The sequence below is a fragment of the Aythya ferina genome, assembly GCF_964211825.1.
Source record: "Aythya ferina genome assembly, chromosome: 2".
NCBI classification, from domain to species: domain Eukaryota; kingdom Metazoa; phylum Chordata; class Aves; order Anseriformes; family Anatidae; genus Aythya; species Aythya ferina.
The window spans coordinates 67437462-67453537 of record NC_140297.1 but is presented as its reverse complement, the minus strand read 5'-3'; the positions used below and the strand labels follow the sequence as shown (position 1 = coordinate 67453537).

At 42.7% G+C, this 16076-nt stretch overlaps 1 protein-coding gene across 1 annotated transcript in view; it reads left to right on the top strand.

Moving 5' to 3' along the window:
* Positions 1–16076, top strand: part of TPPP (tubulin polymerization promoting protein) — an 80938-nt gene that overhangs the window by 18074 nt on the left and 46788 nt on the right. The gene's annotated exons all lie outside the window — the stretch shown is intronic.

Sequence of the window (16076 nt, the reverse complement as noted above, 5' to 3'; positions counted from 1 at the left end):
GCTTATGATCCTGAAAAATGGGAGCAAATTGAGGTCAAGGTATGGGACTCTGCAACTAAAAATGACAAGGTTGCAGTGGGATTGCTTGGCACCTGGCAAGCAATCTCTGAGGCCTTAAAGAGCCATGTGGGACCACAGTCAGAAACGTGTAGTTTGCCAGACAGTGAGGGAGCTGTGGGCTCCTTTACTGACCCGACTGGTACGCCATCGGCCCCCCCACCGCTACTGCCATCACAGGCCTTTGCTGTTACACCCCCTGGTGACCTGGACGTGCCTTTTGATCGAGGCCTATTGGCCTTGAAAAGGAGATGGATATGCTTTTCTTCGATCTGGGAAGAATGGGATATGTAAGGCCTGAAGGCTGAGTTGCTTGACAACTTAAACTGAGACATATTGTTCAAAAGGAATGGAAAATGGAGACTGTTAAGTCATGGCACTTAAAGGATCGTTTGTTATCTTTCCTGATTGTACGTATGTATAGGCGTACTCGGGTTTAGTATGTAAAGCAATGTTCTGTATATTTAGAATGTTTGATGTTCATGTGTGTGTGTTGGTGGAGTGTGGACTCCCCGCACACCCAGTGCAGTTTACTTACCTTTTATAACTTTTATATGTTCTATAAGTATAAATATTACTAAATTCAGATTAAGTTGAGACTTCATTTATAACAGTCCAGAAAATGTGAGCCCTTTCAAGTGTATAGTGTGTGATTCAGCTTTTTTTTTTTTTTTTTTTAATAAAGAAACTAATGATTTCAAATAAGGAGTTGAAAAGCATTTCTTAAGCAAGGATTTCGTTCATGAGGCATTTAAAAATGTAGGCATGCAGTTAGTTTCTGATTTCAAGTAACAGAGTGGCACATTTTTTGTTTATGGTTTGTAAGCTGTACATTTGATGTATTGTTAATTTATTTATACTGATTATGTCTCCTTAACAGAATTGCTAAGAACAAGAGGGGTTTATACCTGAAAATCTCTTGGAAGTTTTAAGTGGTGAAAGATAAAATAGCAAAATGGTATGACATATCTTATAATATTGATTCTCCATCTTTTTAGTCCTCTTGCTTATGGAGGTAACTGTCTTTTAATATCTGTGGGAGTGTGTCCATGGGTGTCAACAAGCCCCACGGTTGGTGATAACATCGGACTCTTAACGATGAGGCCAGGAAGAATGTAAAGTGCTTAGAAGGAACAAAGAAGGGTGATTCAGGAGACACCTTGCTGTCTCGGGTTGCTTGTTCTCCAGTCGTTAAAACATGGAAGTTGCTGGGCGTTTGTGGTTGGCCGGCAAAGTTATTTGAGAAACACTCTGTAGCCAATAACTTAGGCTTAGGCAAGGATCTCAGTGAAGTAGCAATTTTATTTGTGATTGAGTGGCAGGCGTTCCACAAGCATGAGCACACCTACTAGTCACACAGTACTGTTTATATACTTTAGTTCTCGATGACTGGGACCCTCTCGTTTCCCCATTGACTGGGTAATCCAGGTTCACAACCTATCTGGTGCTTCACAGACAATACATGGCCTTCAGTTGCTGGCCTGTTAAATTCCAAATTTCTTTTGACTTTTTTACTGTTTGAAGTGGTAACGTTTCTTTACTTATCTGACTTGACACTGTGATTTTCACTTAATTGTTCTAAGGAGTCAGGTTGTCTGCATTTTTACAAGGTCGCCTGCTAAACTTTCTTATCACTGCAAACATATCTCAATACCAGATTCCTTACCTATAAACAATGTAACTCTGCAAAAAAAAAATAAAAAAATTATTCCCACACAATGAGTAATTACTGGAAAAGTACTGCTGTAGAGCAAATGGCATAAGAAGGGAGCCTGTCCTCAATAAGAGTGAGTTGAAGTTATATCATCAATAAAGAAGTATCAGTTACTGATCCTAAAAGAACCCTGGTGTCTGTGTGGTCGTTACACAACAAATGGTGCTCGAACAGGGATGTGAAGAAGATTACAACACAAATATCCTATGCAGCCACTAAAATGTAGATTTTGCTTTTTGCTGGTGTGTACTCTCTAGCCACTTAGTGCTGTTAGAAACATTCTGATTTAAGTTTCCAGCTCCAGTAGATCTGAAATGGTGCAAACTTGGAGGAGACTTCTACTTTTGAAAGTAAAGCTTTCTAGAGGACAGAAATGGATCATAGATCTTCATGATCTGATTTTTAATGTTGCTCTCTTCAAGCATAGTGTGTTATAAATGAAGTCTCAACTCAATCTGAATTTAGTAATATTTATAAAAGACAAGTAAACACTGCTGGTTGTGTGGGGAGTCTATGCTCTACCAACATGCACACACAAACATCAAACTTTATATACAGAACATTGCTTTTACATACTAAACTTAAGAACGCCTATATATATGTACAATTAGAAAAGGTAACAAACAATACTATCAATGTCCGTGTCTGGGGGAGCATAGTTGGAGTTGGTAATCCTGATTGAAGTGCTCCCATATCTTCCATGACTTCAATAATTTCTCTCAGATCACATAACAGTCTCCATTTTCCATTCCTTTTCTTGATTACAAACACCGGAGAATTCCAGGGCTACTCGTGGGAACAATATGTCTCGCTTTAAGTTGTCAAGTAACTCAGCCTTCAGGCCTTATGTATCCTCTTCTTCCCGGAAGGAAGGGAAACACATCCTTCTCCTTTTCAAGGCCAATAGGGCCTGGGTCAAAAGGCATATCCAGTTCAGCAGGGGGCGGAACAGCAGAGGCCTGCGATGGCAGGAGGGCCAGTGGTGTAGCAGAAGGATCGGTGGATGAACCCGCAGCTCCCTCACTGTCTGGCAAACCACACGTTTCTGACTGTGGTCGCACATGGCTCTTTAAGGCCTCAGAGACTGCTGGCCAGGTGCTGAGCAATCCCACTGCAACTTTGTCGTTTTTAGTTGTAGAGTCCCATACCTTGACCTTAGTTTGGTCCCATGATCATAAACTGTCTGATTGTTAATAAAGGGAATAAGGTGTAAGGTTACCAGAACAGTCCTTGTTTCTAAGGACGTATGATTCCCCATAATGCACAACTGCTTACCAGCGAGAGGCAGTTGTGTGCACTGTGAGAAGCACTCCGTAGCCAATAACTTAGGCTCAGGTGAGGACCTCAGTGAAGTAGTAATTTATTCGCGATTGCAATGGCGGGCACCCCACAAGCAGGAGAGAGCGCATCTACTAGTTCCAAAACACAGTTTATATACCTTTTGATGGCAGGACCCTCCCCTGTTTCCCCACTGAGTGGGTAATCCAGGTTCACAATCTATCTGATGCTTCACAAACAATGCATGGCCTTCAGTCGCCGGCCTGTTAAATTTCAAATTTCTTTTGACATTTTTACTGCTTGAAGTGGTAATGTTTCTTCACTTATCTGACTTGACTTGACACTGTGATTTTCACCTAATTGTCCTAAGGAGTCTGATTGTCTGCATTTTACAAGGTCGCCTGCTAAGCTTTCTTATCACTGTAAGCATATCTCAGTACCACATTCCCTCCTTCTAAACAATGTAACTGCAAAAACGACATTTCTATTCCCACAATTCCCCCCTTTTCTTTTTTATTTATTTAAAGTGTAATTTGTTAAATATCTTCTTCTTCTTCACTTTCTTTGCTCTCTATCTCCTCATTATCACCTTATCTGAGTAAGGTGGTAGCTCCATGGTCATTGGTTTCAATAGTGCGGTTTCAGTTAACCACTGCACTAGTCCTCTTACACAGGGGATAATGCAGCAACCAATGGCTGTCAAAACTCCTACAACTACGATCAAGGATGTAAATACGCCTACTTTTTCTGCCAATTCACTGGCAAGGGTGGTCAGCCCTTGCAATGCTCTAGTTACTGAGCCATCTGGGACAGTATTGTTGGGTGTAAAAGTGCAACAATGGTTGCTCAGTATCACACACACACCTCCTTCCTCCGCAAGCATCATATCTAATGCTATCCTGTTTTCCCAAGACATTTTGCTGATGGCATCTAGTTGTTCAGCGATTCCTCTCATCGCATCCCTGGTATATTTGATGAATCTCTGCTGATTATAATAGATATAATTAATCCAATCCACATTTTTATTGATTGTTACCCACCAGAACAGTGACTCAAACCCTGCAGCAATTTGATTTCTGGCTTTATGTTCATCCGGAACTCCTCTAGGTACCCCAATAGAATCTATGTATACTCTATCATCAAATGAAATTCCTAAGCCTCTTTTACTTCTTCTGGTTATTTGTGATGTTTCTCTTTCAAATGCCAGGATGAAGGGTATAGCTAATTGAACAAGTGCACAAGTGCCTCCCCAATTAGATGGTAGGGTGGACCGTAAGATCTTCCCTCCATTGTACCACCAGAGATCTGCCCTGGGGATCTCTAGTCTTGAGCAGTTTCCCATCAAGTCCTTGGTAGCACAAGGCAAATTCTCCCAGATGCCAGGTAGCACTCACACCCTGCCGTGAGAGGCAAGCTGTATGGTTACCTATAGCTGTAGAGAATGCAGGGGGAACTGCGATATTGCTATCATGCAAGGAACGGCAAAGAGAGACTTACAGGACTCATTTCCCCAGGCAGTCTTTTCTTGGTACAATGCAATCATACATCGCATCCCTTGGGAGTCTTTGGTCCACCCCCATGGGAAGGGCACTATCTGGGCAATCGGTCATCCCGAGGCACAAGCATAGCAGTAGCTACGGTTGAGACTCTGGACGGTATATTTGACCCATTCTATCCAGGCATTCACATCCCCATACCCTGTTTGAATCTCAAATGTTTGAACTGCCACATTTCAGAGGGCCTCCTGTTTTCTCCTTGAGTTTCTCCCTTTCTCTGATGGCAATAGAGGATCATTTCCATATAGCTATTCTCAATCTGGCTGTTGGGTCTCTCCCAGTTATTTGTTCTTTCTGCTCAATTGTCGTTGGGCATTTAAATCTCCACAAACTAACACCTCACAAACATCAAACGTGACAGATTGTGGTACATAACCCTCTGTCACAGTCACCCATATTTTGATGGGGTATCCCGTTTTTGCTATTATCTGGTCATGCCTTTTCAAAGTTGCCAATTGACCAAGGCCTTCTCTGAGGCCTATAATCACTAAAAACAAAATTAGTAATCAATTTTTCACTGTCATTATTTTTAAACCTTAGGTTTCCAAATAATTATCGATACAAAAATAAGATGTACACTACTACTATAACAACCCCCCCCTTGGGAGCACTGCAGTTCGCTATAGGTCTGTCCTTTCTCTCAATCACAAGTCACACTCATTAGTTACCTGTGAAAATAAAAGGTTAGTTTACAATTGTAAGCTCTTATCCTGCTCAGAGTCCACTACGAGATTTTTCTCTTCAATTTCAACTTCCAACAAGTCTTTTGTAGGAACAGCTTCCCAGGTACTAGCGTCGACAGATGCCTTCACTCAAGTATAGTGAGTCCAACCTTTTTCCGCAATTCTTACGGCTGTTTCAGTGGTCAGTAATTGTCCTTCCCATTCAGGCCGGAGTTGACTCTTTCCAGGTCCGAATCAGGACCCAGTTTCCTGGATGATGGTGGTGAATGGGGAATTCCAAAGGTGGGGTTTGAGCCAACAACCCACAGGTCCTGAGAGATGACAAAGAAGAAGACAACCCCAGAATACAGTTCTTAAGGAAACTCTCTTATTTTGAATTGTGGTATCTCATCCCTTCTGCCCAGATAGGGTAATCTGAACAGCATCTCATATGGTGAAATTCCTATATCCTTTCTTGGTGCTGTTTAAACCTGTAGGAGTAAGCATTTTACCCAAGGAAGTTGGGTTTCTAACACTAGTTTAGTTAATTGCTTCTTTAATGTCTGATTCATTCGCTCCACCTTCCCAGAAGAGGAGGGATGCCAGGGGCTGTGAAAATCCCACTCAATCTCTAAGGCCTGCTTTAACCCTTGCAGTAAAGCTTACACCCATCTAGTCACGTGGTCAATTAGGACAAACAAGTAACTCAGTAAAGTTTACCTGTATACTTTGGAAAGGTCAAACCCCTGGCTCCCGTCCCCCTCTAGATGGGTTACAGAACACCTTTTTATTTACCTTTTGACATATGGTACATCCTCTACATATGTGCTTCCCTAAAGTGTATATTCCTATACAGACATATTTTCTTAGCACAACATCACACATTGCTTGCACCTCCCAATGACTCTTCTGATGTAAAACAGTTAATATTTGCCTCATTATCACTTTATTCAGCATTTCTCTCCCATCAGGGAGTATCGATTTTCCTTCAGACTTCATGGCTCCTGATTCCTTAAAAAAATCTTTCTTTTAAAACTTTTTAGTTCTTTCTTAATTTTCAACAATTCCCTGAATCCTCTCTGCATTTATTCTGTTTTCCTTCAGACATTAGATGCCTTAAATACCTGACTTCTCTTTCTCCATATTGTAATTTATTTATTTATTTATTTATTTATTAATACTCCCAAGCCCTGCTTTCCCAGAAAGTTGAATAGCTTGTTAGTAGCTTCCTTCACAACTCTTTTCTCCTGTCCTGACAATAGAAAACGATCCACATATTTGTTAACATTAATACCTCCTTGGGAGGTTGTAATTGCTCCAAAATCTTGTTTAGAATTTACCCAAATAGATAGGTGTCCCTGTAAACCCCTGAGGTAAAATTGTCCACCTATATTGTTGCTTCCGCCCCCATTTCAGGGTCTTTCCAGTCAGAGGTGAATATACATGTATGTTTGCTCTCAGGGCCAGAGAGCACTCCATTAATAACACTGTTATTCCAGTCTAACAATTTACTATTTGAATGCCCAATTTAATCATCAAATCCCTTCCCAACAAATTAGTCCTTGCCTTGGGTACATACAATAATTACCCAGTGATCATTTTATCCCCTAGTCTCAGCTTGGTATCCCCCCCAAAGTGACACTGTTATCCCAGCCCCATCACTTTTTAGGGTTTCATTAGTTAATTTAATCCCTGATACTTTACAGGTCAGTAATGACCTAGCTGTTCCCCAGTGTATTGGGTTTGATGGCAAGGTTCGGGGGCTGTGAGTAGGGGGGGTGGGAAACTGCAGTGGCAGCCCCTGTGAGAAAAAAAACCCGGAAGCCTCCCCGTGGCAGATAAGGGACAATTTCATCTGGCCCTAAGGGGCCCACTGCTGCCCAGAGCCAAGCCATGAGCAACACAGTCCGTGCCTCTGTGAGAACACATCCACGAAAACAAACAAACAAAGAAACAAACAAAAACCTGCTGCTCAACAGCAGTTGGGAGAGCGAGAAACCCCCCCCGCAGACACCAAAGTCAGTGCAGAAGTAGGGGGAGGAGGCGCTCCAGGCGCTGGAGCCGAAGCCCCCCCTGCGGCCGCTGGAGAGGCCCCTGGTGGAGCAGGCTGTTCCCCCCTCCCCGATGCTTGGGAAACTGAACAAACACCACAGCAAATATGCAAATATACCATAACTTCTAGACTGTTACTTAGATAATGCCTACATCCTCTTTCCCTGCTCATTCAACTTCAAACAGCTCTGTTAAATATTACATGCCACACCTTTAACACCTTCAGCAACTCTTTTAACACTTCCTTCATCTTTCTCCAGACTGTACTTTTCTAATACCAGCACCAAAGGCTCAGTCAGGGTCCAACTTAATTCCATACCTTTTCCCTCCAAGATACTGAAACAACATATCAATATAGCATATTTCATCCCATTTTCCTTCTTTCCTCCTTCTTCCACTACAGATATTCCCATTCGAAGTGGCCAGCCTGGCCACGCTTAAAACATCTTATCAAAGCCTGTCTCTGCTAGGACTCGGGCCACAACACAGGCAGCCTTCTTTGCCTGCCATTCCTTCATCTCTCTTCCTCTCCTTTCCATCCTGGCCCTGACTCCCCCTGAAGATTTTCTTCATCTTTCTCCAACCCTCTGCCTCACTACCCGCTGCACTGTCAATACCATTAGTTTCGCTCTCTGCTTTTCCTTCTCATCTCCCCTCCGGACACACACCTCCAGGGCCTCCCGCAGGAGGGTCCCCCAGTGACTGTTCACTACATCCCCCCACCTTCTGAAGCATTTTCTGCATATTTTTCCAGGCTTTAATCACACAATGAACTTTCAAGAGCCCTTGGGATACTGGGTCATCAGGTCTCATCCCCAAGTACTTTCTCATTCTGACCCCAAGTCTCTCATATGATTTCTGTGTTGCACACTATTATTATTCCAGCCAGGATTGGCAAGTGGGTATTTCTGCCCTGCCGGTATTACCCCTGGTCCTGGAGGATGAGCTCTTTCCCATTCTTGTATAGCAGCTCTCCTCCTGATCATTCCCATTTCTTTCCCTGTAAACAACATACTTATAGACATAATTCCCTCCCCCAAGAGTATAAATCAGGTCGTAGGAACTGGTCTAATTGTTCAGCTAGGCTGTTGGGGTCCTTGAATAAAGACTTCCTCTCCTTCTTAAAAAGTCCTAACCTCTCTGCTGGTAAGGAGGAGGAGGGGGTAGTTCACCTAAGAGGATACACAGTTAGCGTTAGTACTGTTAGTATCAGGGAAGGCAAAATTCTCAACATATCTTCTACCTTGTTCTAATTCTTGCCAGAGCCTAGAGTACGATCCTTCTTTAGGGACAGTGTTAATTCCAGTCCCTGTCTCCCTTCCTGGAGTGACTGCTGCTGCCACCAGTTCAATATTAAGATTATAGGGAGCATAACTTGGCTCCTTCTCTGAAAAAGGAATCTTATTGTTTACACATAAATTTAAAGCCTGAATTTTCATCAGACCCGTATTTTGGCCAAAATACTGCTGTTTCCTTAATTGGTTCTTTTGTCCAGACTGATACACAATATTTAACCTTTTTTTTTTTTTTTTTTTTTTTTTAATTACTTTTCTTTTACAATCCCTCTGATTTTGGGATTATGTTTCCAATTTCTTATCATTTTTCAGGAAGAACTATTAGTAGGCACTCCCCCAGGGATATCTCCCTGTCCCCTGGAACTCATATTTTCCCATTTTTCCTAACCCTCGCCAGTATGTGCTACAGAAATTTCCCTTCTGCAGTGTACCACACACCAACGTACTGAAAAATGGGGGTGTACCGCCAAGCACTTCCCCGTGCCAGCGTTACCGCACACCTATGAGTTTACCAGATTCCCTGGAACTCGTACTTCCCATCTTTCCTAACCCTCGCCAGTATGTGCTACAGAATTTTCCCTTCTGCAGTGTACCACACACCAACGTACTGAAAGATGGGGGTGTACCGCCAAGCACTTCCCCGTGCCAGCGTTACCGCACACCTGAGTTTACCAGATTCCCTGGTGTACTTCCAAGCACTTCCCCGTGCAAGGATTACCGTACACCAGATTCCCCTGGTGTAGTGCCAGCACTTCCCCGTGCAAGGGCTTACCATACACCAGATCACCCGACCCCCAAGGCAATACTTAATATTTCTTACCTTGGTCTGTGCACAGAGTTACCGGATCGATTCTTAAAAACCCGGAGTGCCTACCTTCTTCCTTTCCCCACTACTTCACGGATCCTGCCTCTTTAACCAGTCTCGGGCCCTCTGTCAGCTTTCCGCAGAACCGCCACCGTCGATGCACAGGACCGCTGAAATCAGCGGGGCATGCCTTCCTGCTGCTGCGGCGGTGGGGCTCCCCAGTAGGTGACTGGATCCCGGACGAGCCCCCAAATTGTGAGAAACACTCCGTAGCCAATAACTTAGGCTCAGGCGAGGATCTCAGTGAAGTAGTAATTTATTCGCGATTGCAATGGCGGGCGCCCCACAAGCAGGAGAGAGCGCATCTACTAGTTCCAAAACACAGTTTATATACCTTTTGATGGCAGGACCCTCCCCTGTTTCCCCACTGAGTGGGTAATCCAGATTCACAATCTATCTGATGCTTCACAAACAATGCATGGCCTTCAGTCGCCGGCCTGTTAAATTTCAAATTTCTTTTGACATTTTTACTGCTTGAAGTGGTAATGTTTCTTCACTTATCTGACTTGACTTGACACTGTGATTTTCACCTAATTGTCCTAAGGAGTCTGATTGTCTGCATTTTACAAGGTCGCCTGCTAAACTTTCTTATCACTGTAAGCATATCTCAGTACCACATTCCCTCCTTCTAAACAATGTAACTCTGCAAAAACAACATTTCTATTCCCACACCAACAAATTAGTCCCTGCCTTGGGTACATACAATAATTACCCAGTGATCATTTTATCCCCTAGTCTCAGCTTGGTATCCCCCAAAAGTGGCACTGTTATCCCAGCCCCTTCTACCCCCATCACTTTTTAGGGTTTCATTAGTTAATTTAATCCCTGGTACTTTACAAGTTAGTAATGACCTAGCTGTTCCCCAGTGTATTAGGTTTGATGGCAAGGTTCGGGGGCTGTGAGTAGGGGGGTGGGAAACTGCAGTGGCAGCCCCCGTGAGAAAAACCCAGAAGCCTCCCCGTGGCAGATAAGGGACAATTTCATCTGGCCCCAAAGGGGTCCACTGCTGCCCAGAGCCAAGCCATGAGCAACACAGTCCGTGCCTCTGTGAGAGCACATCCACGAAAACAAACAAACAAAGAAACAAACAAAAACCTGCTGCTCAACAGCAGTTGGGAGAGCGAGAAACCCCCCCGCAGACACCAAAGTCAGTGCAGAAGTAGGGGGAGGAGGCGCTCCAGGCGCTGGAGCCGAAGCCCCCCTGCGGCCGCTGGAGAGACCCCTGGTGGAGCAGGCTGTTCCCCCCCACCGTCCCCCTCCCCGATGCTTGGGAAACTGACCAAACACCACAGCAAATATGCAAATACACCAAAACTTCTAGACTGTTACTTAGATAATGCCTACATCCCCTTTCCCTGCTCATTCAACTTCAAACAGCTCTGTTAAATATTACATGCCACACCTTTAACACCTTCAGCAACCCTTTTAACACTTCCTTCATCTTTCTCCAGACTGTACTTTTCTAATACCAGCACCAAAGGCTCAGTCAGGGTCCAACTTAATTCCATACCTTTTCCCTCCAAGATACTGAAACAACATATCAATATAGCATATTTCATCCCATTTTCCTTCTTTCCTCCTTCTTCCACTCCAGATATTCCTATTCGAAGTGGCCAGCCTGGCCACACTTAAAACACCTTATCAAAGCCTGTCTCTGCTAGGACTCGGGCCACAACACAGGCAGCCTTCTTTGCCTGCCATTCCTTCATCTCTCTTCCTCTCCTTTCCATCCTGGCCCTGACTCCCCCTGAAGATTTTCTTCATCTTTCTCCAACCCTCTGCCTCACTACCCGCTGCACTGTCAATACCATTAGTTTCGCTCTCTGCTTTTCCTTCTCATCTCCCCTCCGGACACACACCTCCAGGGCCTCCCGCAGGAGGGTCCCCCAGTGACTGTTCACTACATCCCCCCACCTTCTGAAGCATTTTCTGCATATTTTTCCAGGCTTTAATCACACAATGAACTTTCAAGAGCCCTTGGGATACTGGGTCATCAGGTCTCATCCCCAAGTACTTTCTCATTCTGACCCCAAGTCTCTCATATGATTTCTGTGTTGCACACTATTATTATTCCAGCCAGGATTGGCAAGTGGGTATTTCTGCCCTGCCGGTATTACCCCTGGTCCTGGAGGATGAGCTCTTTCCCATTCTTGTATAGCAGCTCTCCTCCTGATCATTCCCATTTCTTTCCCTGTAAACAACATACTTATAGACATAATTCCCTCCCCCAAGAGTATAAATCAGGTCGTAGGAACTGGTCTAATTGTTCAACTGGGCTGTTGGGGTCCTTGAATAAAGACTTCTTCTCCTTCTTAAAAGTCCTAACCTCGCTGCTGGTAAGGAGGAGGGGGTAGTTCACCTAAGAGGATACACAGTTAGTGTTAGTACTGTTAGTATCAGGGAAGGCAAAATTCTCAATATATCTTCTACCTTGTTCTAATTCTTGCCAGAGCCTAGAGTACGATCCTTCTTTAGGGACAGTGTTAATTACAGTCCCTATCTCCCTTCCTGGAGTGACTGCTGCTGCCACCAGTTCAATATTAAGATTATAGGGAGCATAACTTGGCTCCTTCTCTGAAAAAGGAATCTTATTGTTTACATATAAATTCAAAGCCTGAATTTTCATCAGACCCGTATTTTGGCCAAAATACTGCTGTTTCCTTAATTGGTTCTTTTGTCCAGACTGATACACAATATTTACCCCCTTTTTTTTTTTAATTATTTTTCTTTTACAATCCCTCTAATTTTGGGATTATGTTTCCAATTTCTTATCATTCTTCAGGAAGAACTATTAGTAGGCACTCCCCCAGGGATATCTCCCTGCCCCTGGAACTCGTATTTTCCCATTTTTCCTAACCCTCACCAGTATGTGCTACAGAAATTTCCCTTCTGCAGTGTACCACACACCAACGTACTGAAAGATGGGGGTGTACCGCCAAGCACTTCCCCGTGCCAGCGTTACTGCACACCTGAGTTTACCAGATTCCCTGGTGTACTTCCAAGCACTTCCCCGTGCAAGGATTACTGTACACCAGATTCCCCTGGTATAGTGCCAGCACTTCCCCGTGCAAGGGCTTACCATACACCAGATCACCCGACCCCCAAGGCAATACTTAATATTTCTTACCTTGGTCTGTGCACAGAGTTACCGGATCGATTCTTAAAAACCCGGAGTGCCTACCTTCTTCCTTTCCCCACTACTTCACGGATCCTGCCTCTTTAACCAGTCTCAGGCCCTCTGTCAGCTTTCCGCAGAACCGCCACCGTCGATGCACAGGACTGCTGAAATCAGCGGGGCATGCCTTCCTGCTGCTGCGGCGGTGGGGCTCCCCAGTAGGTGACTGGATCCCGGACGAGCCCCCAAATTGTGAGAAACACTCCGTAGCCAATAACTTAGGCTCAGGCGAGGATCTCAGTGAAGTAGTAATTTATTCGCAATTGCAATGGCGGGCGCCCCACAAGCAGGAGAGAGCGCATCTACTAGTTCCAAAACACAGTTTATATACCTTTTGATGGCAGGACCCTCCCCTGTTTCCCCACTGAGTGGGTAATCCAGGTTCACAATCTATCTGATGCTTCACAAACAATGCATGGCCTTCAGTCGCCGGCCTGTTAAATTTCAAATTTCTTTTGACATTTTTACTGCTTGAAGTGGTAATGTTTCTTCACTTATCTGACTTGACTTGACACTGTGATTTTCACCTAATTGTCCTAAGGAGTCTGATTGTCTGCATTTTACAAGGTCGCCTGCTAAGCTTTCTTATCACTGTAAGCATATCTCAGTACCACATTCCCTCCTTCTAAACAATGTAACTGCAAAAACGACATTTCTATTCCCACAGCACAGGTCCGCTTCTCTCAGCTCGAGCTTCTTCCCAGCTCCGGTGCACCCATTTCCAGCGACTTTCTCTATGAACTTCTCTGAGCAGTTTTATGAGCTTGGCCGAACCTATCTTCATGAGGCAATCAACGTGCCTGTTCCCGTCCTGGTCTCCGTTCTGCTAGCCTGTTCCTTTTCATTCCTTCTTTCTGCTTCTTTATTGATGACATAACTTCATCACATCGCGTTGCCGACCCCCATGGCCACATTCCCAAATCTCCCCCTTCTTTGTTAATATCAACCATCTTCTTGACACAAATTTACTCCATATGTCACAGAGTGTCTCAAGTGTTTTGTTTTCTTCTTATGCATCTACTCTTTTGGTAGCAAAAGAATCTGTGCAGCCTGTTGAAGCAGAGTGTTTAGACTGATCTAGGTATGGTTTTATTGAAAACTTATGCATCTGTAATAGTTGTACTAGTTTACATTTTAGTCTATATAAATTAATTTATAGTTTCAATAGTGGGAGACTTTCAGAAAAGGTTTGAGGTAAAATTACTGTTCTTTGGAGATCAGGCAGGGCACAAAGGAAATAGAAATGGGAAAGGGTTAAACGCTTAGCTTTCTAATGAGCTTTAACACCCTCCCACCCCCTTCCCGCAGTGCATGCTTTCATGCATTTCTTTTTATTATTTCAGAGGTACACCTATAGGTCTCAGGTTGGAGTTATTTCTGTCACTAATTTTTAATTTACCATCTGATTTTGTTTGCCAGAATTTTTGTGGACAGTGAAAAAAAAATAGGATCCCTGTGGTTAAGATATAACTAGGTTTTTAAGCATTAACTTGAACATATTCAAAACATGCAGTATTGCTTTGGCCATGTTGCATTTGCTGAAGTTTAAAGGTCAAAGGTCCTTTAGCGTAGCTTTAATTAAAAGATTGTTTCTAATCATGACTTATAAGTCTGTTTTCCAGAAATTCAGAATGCTTATCAGACTGTTGTCATTCCTATTTTCATCATAGTTTTCCTTTCAATATAAGTTGATCTTACTTCCTCAAATATGGGTTTATGGCTGTTGTGAATACTGCCAATACAATACTTGTGCTCCCTGAAATTTCTCTGGTCCAGTACCAGTGCTTTATTTTAAATGTGAGTTCTTAAAATGTAGAATGTACCACTGTCAGATTGGAGAGAACATAATAATAGTTTGCTAGAAACTGAATTAAGACAGACTGTTCAAAGAAATATTTGTTATATTCTAGAAAAAATAACAGATCTAAAGGAATTAGATTGGGTTGTTGGAGTTACTGCTTCAAAATTTGGGTTTTGTTTTCTTGTGCATAATGTATGAAACTGACTTGTATTGTGATGCTTTGGTGTTCAGTATGGATTTTTGTATAGTCCGATCATTTCAAGTTAAAGCCAAAGATTACGAATGTGGAGATTTCTACTTTAGGAGCCTGGTTGGCTTCATGCTTAATAATAAATGCTGCACAGCAAGTATTTATGGTTGGTTCTGCAGTGTGAAGAAAAGGGTATGCCTTGGTTGTTCAAGTAACAGAGGTTACTGGAACGTATATTGGATATGAGGATATATTGGATATGAGGATATATTGGATATGGATATTGAACATGTGATATAAGATATTGGAAGAGGCAGAAGTCTAAAATTGTTTCAGTTGCTGAGGAATTTGTGTCAAAATACAGCATATAAGCCAAAATAAATTCTCATCCGATGCAGAAATTAAACCTTAACTAGAAATATATACCAATCCTTGCATTTATTAGCTGTCTACCATGTACAGCTGTGATTTCAGAAGCATGACAAGGTAAGTATGGAGGGTTTTCTAGCCATTACACCAGTATTTGCCAAAGTTCTGATATCTGAAGCAGCTCCTTATGGATTAAAATTTGTAGCAGCACCCCACAGATGTGTATCTGAGCAAAAGTCTGCATGTAGTTGTTGCGACAGACACACTGTGTGTAGACTTTTCAGGATCTCCTCTGTCAAGCTAAGAGTGGATGGGCAGAAGGCATAGACTTCTATGTCATGCTTCTGGTATGTTAGTGGGCTGTAGTGTATATTTTCTTCTTTTACTTGATGACTCCTGAAAATAACCTTATTGTGCTGTTGCTCAGCTTAAAGTTTCTTTTAAAAGGCAAACATATCCCACATGAATATGATGTAATCTGGGTTGTTCTCTGCAGTAGTAACATCTCTTCTCCTTGCTCCTACATCCTGGATGTGTTCTTTCTAAAGGAATTCCATAGCTATTGTTCTTTGCACATGAACTTGAGCAATAACTGGTTTTGTTAACAGGAGAATTTTGTCCAAGAATTTGTGAGGCTTCCTTACTTGTTAGCCCTTTGAAACAGTAACATTTTTGCTGCATTTTCAAAATACTTAATTTTTCAATTTAAAAAAAAAAAAAAAAGTCTGGACTGTGGCTTTTTATTTTTATTTTTTTACTTAAAAATTAAATGTAAATAGTACTGCCTACAATATAAAGGGCATACCTTTATTCAAGTGCAACTGTGATGAATTCAGCTTGTGATTAAAAAAAAAAAAGGAAACAGTAAGTGTTCTCTTATTATTTGATGGCATGATGGTGAAATTAAGTTTGTGTCCCATATTGGAATATTGGTTTCCTGCTTTTTTATAATAGTAGATTTTTTATTTTGATTTTTTTTGGATGGATATAAAGTTACATAGTTCTATGTGTAGACTTGTCTGATGGAGGGTACCGAGTTCTTGCATACTTCCTGGACCACTT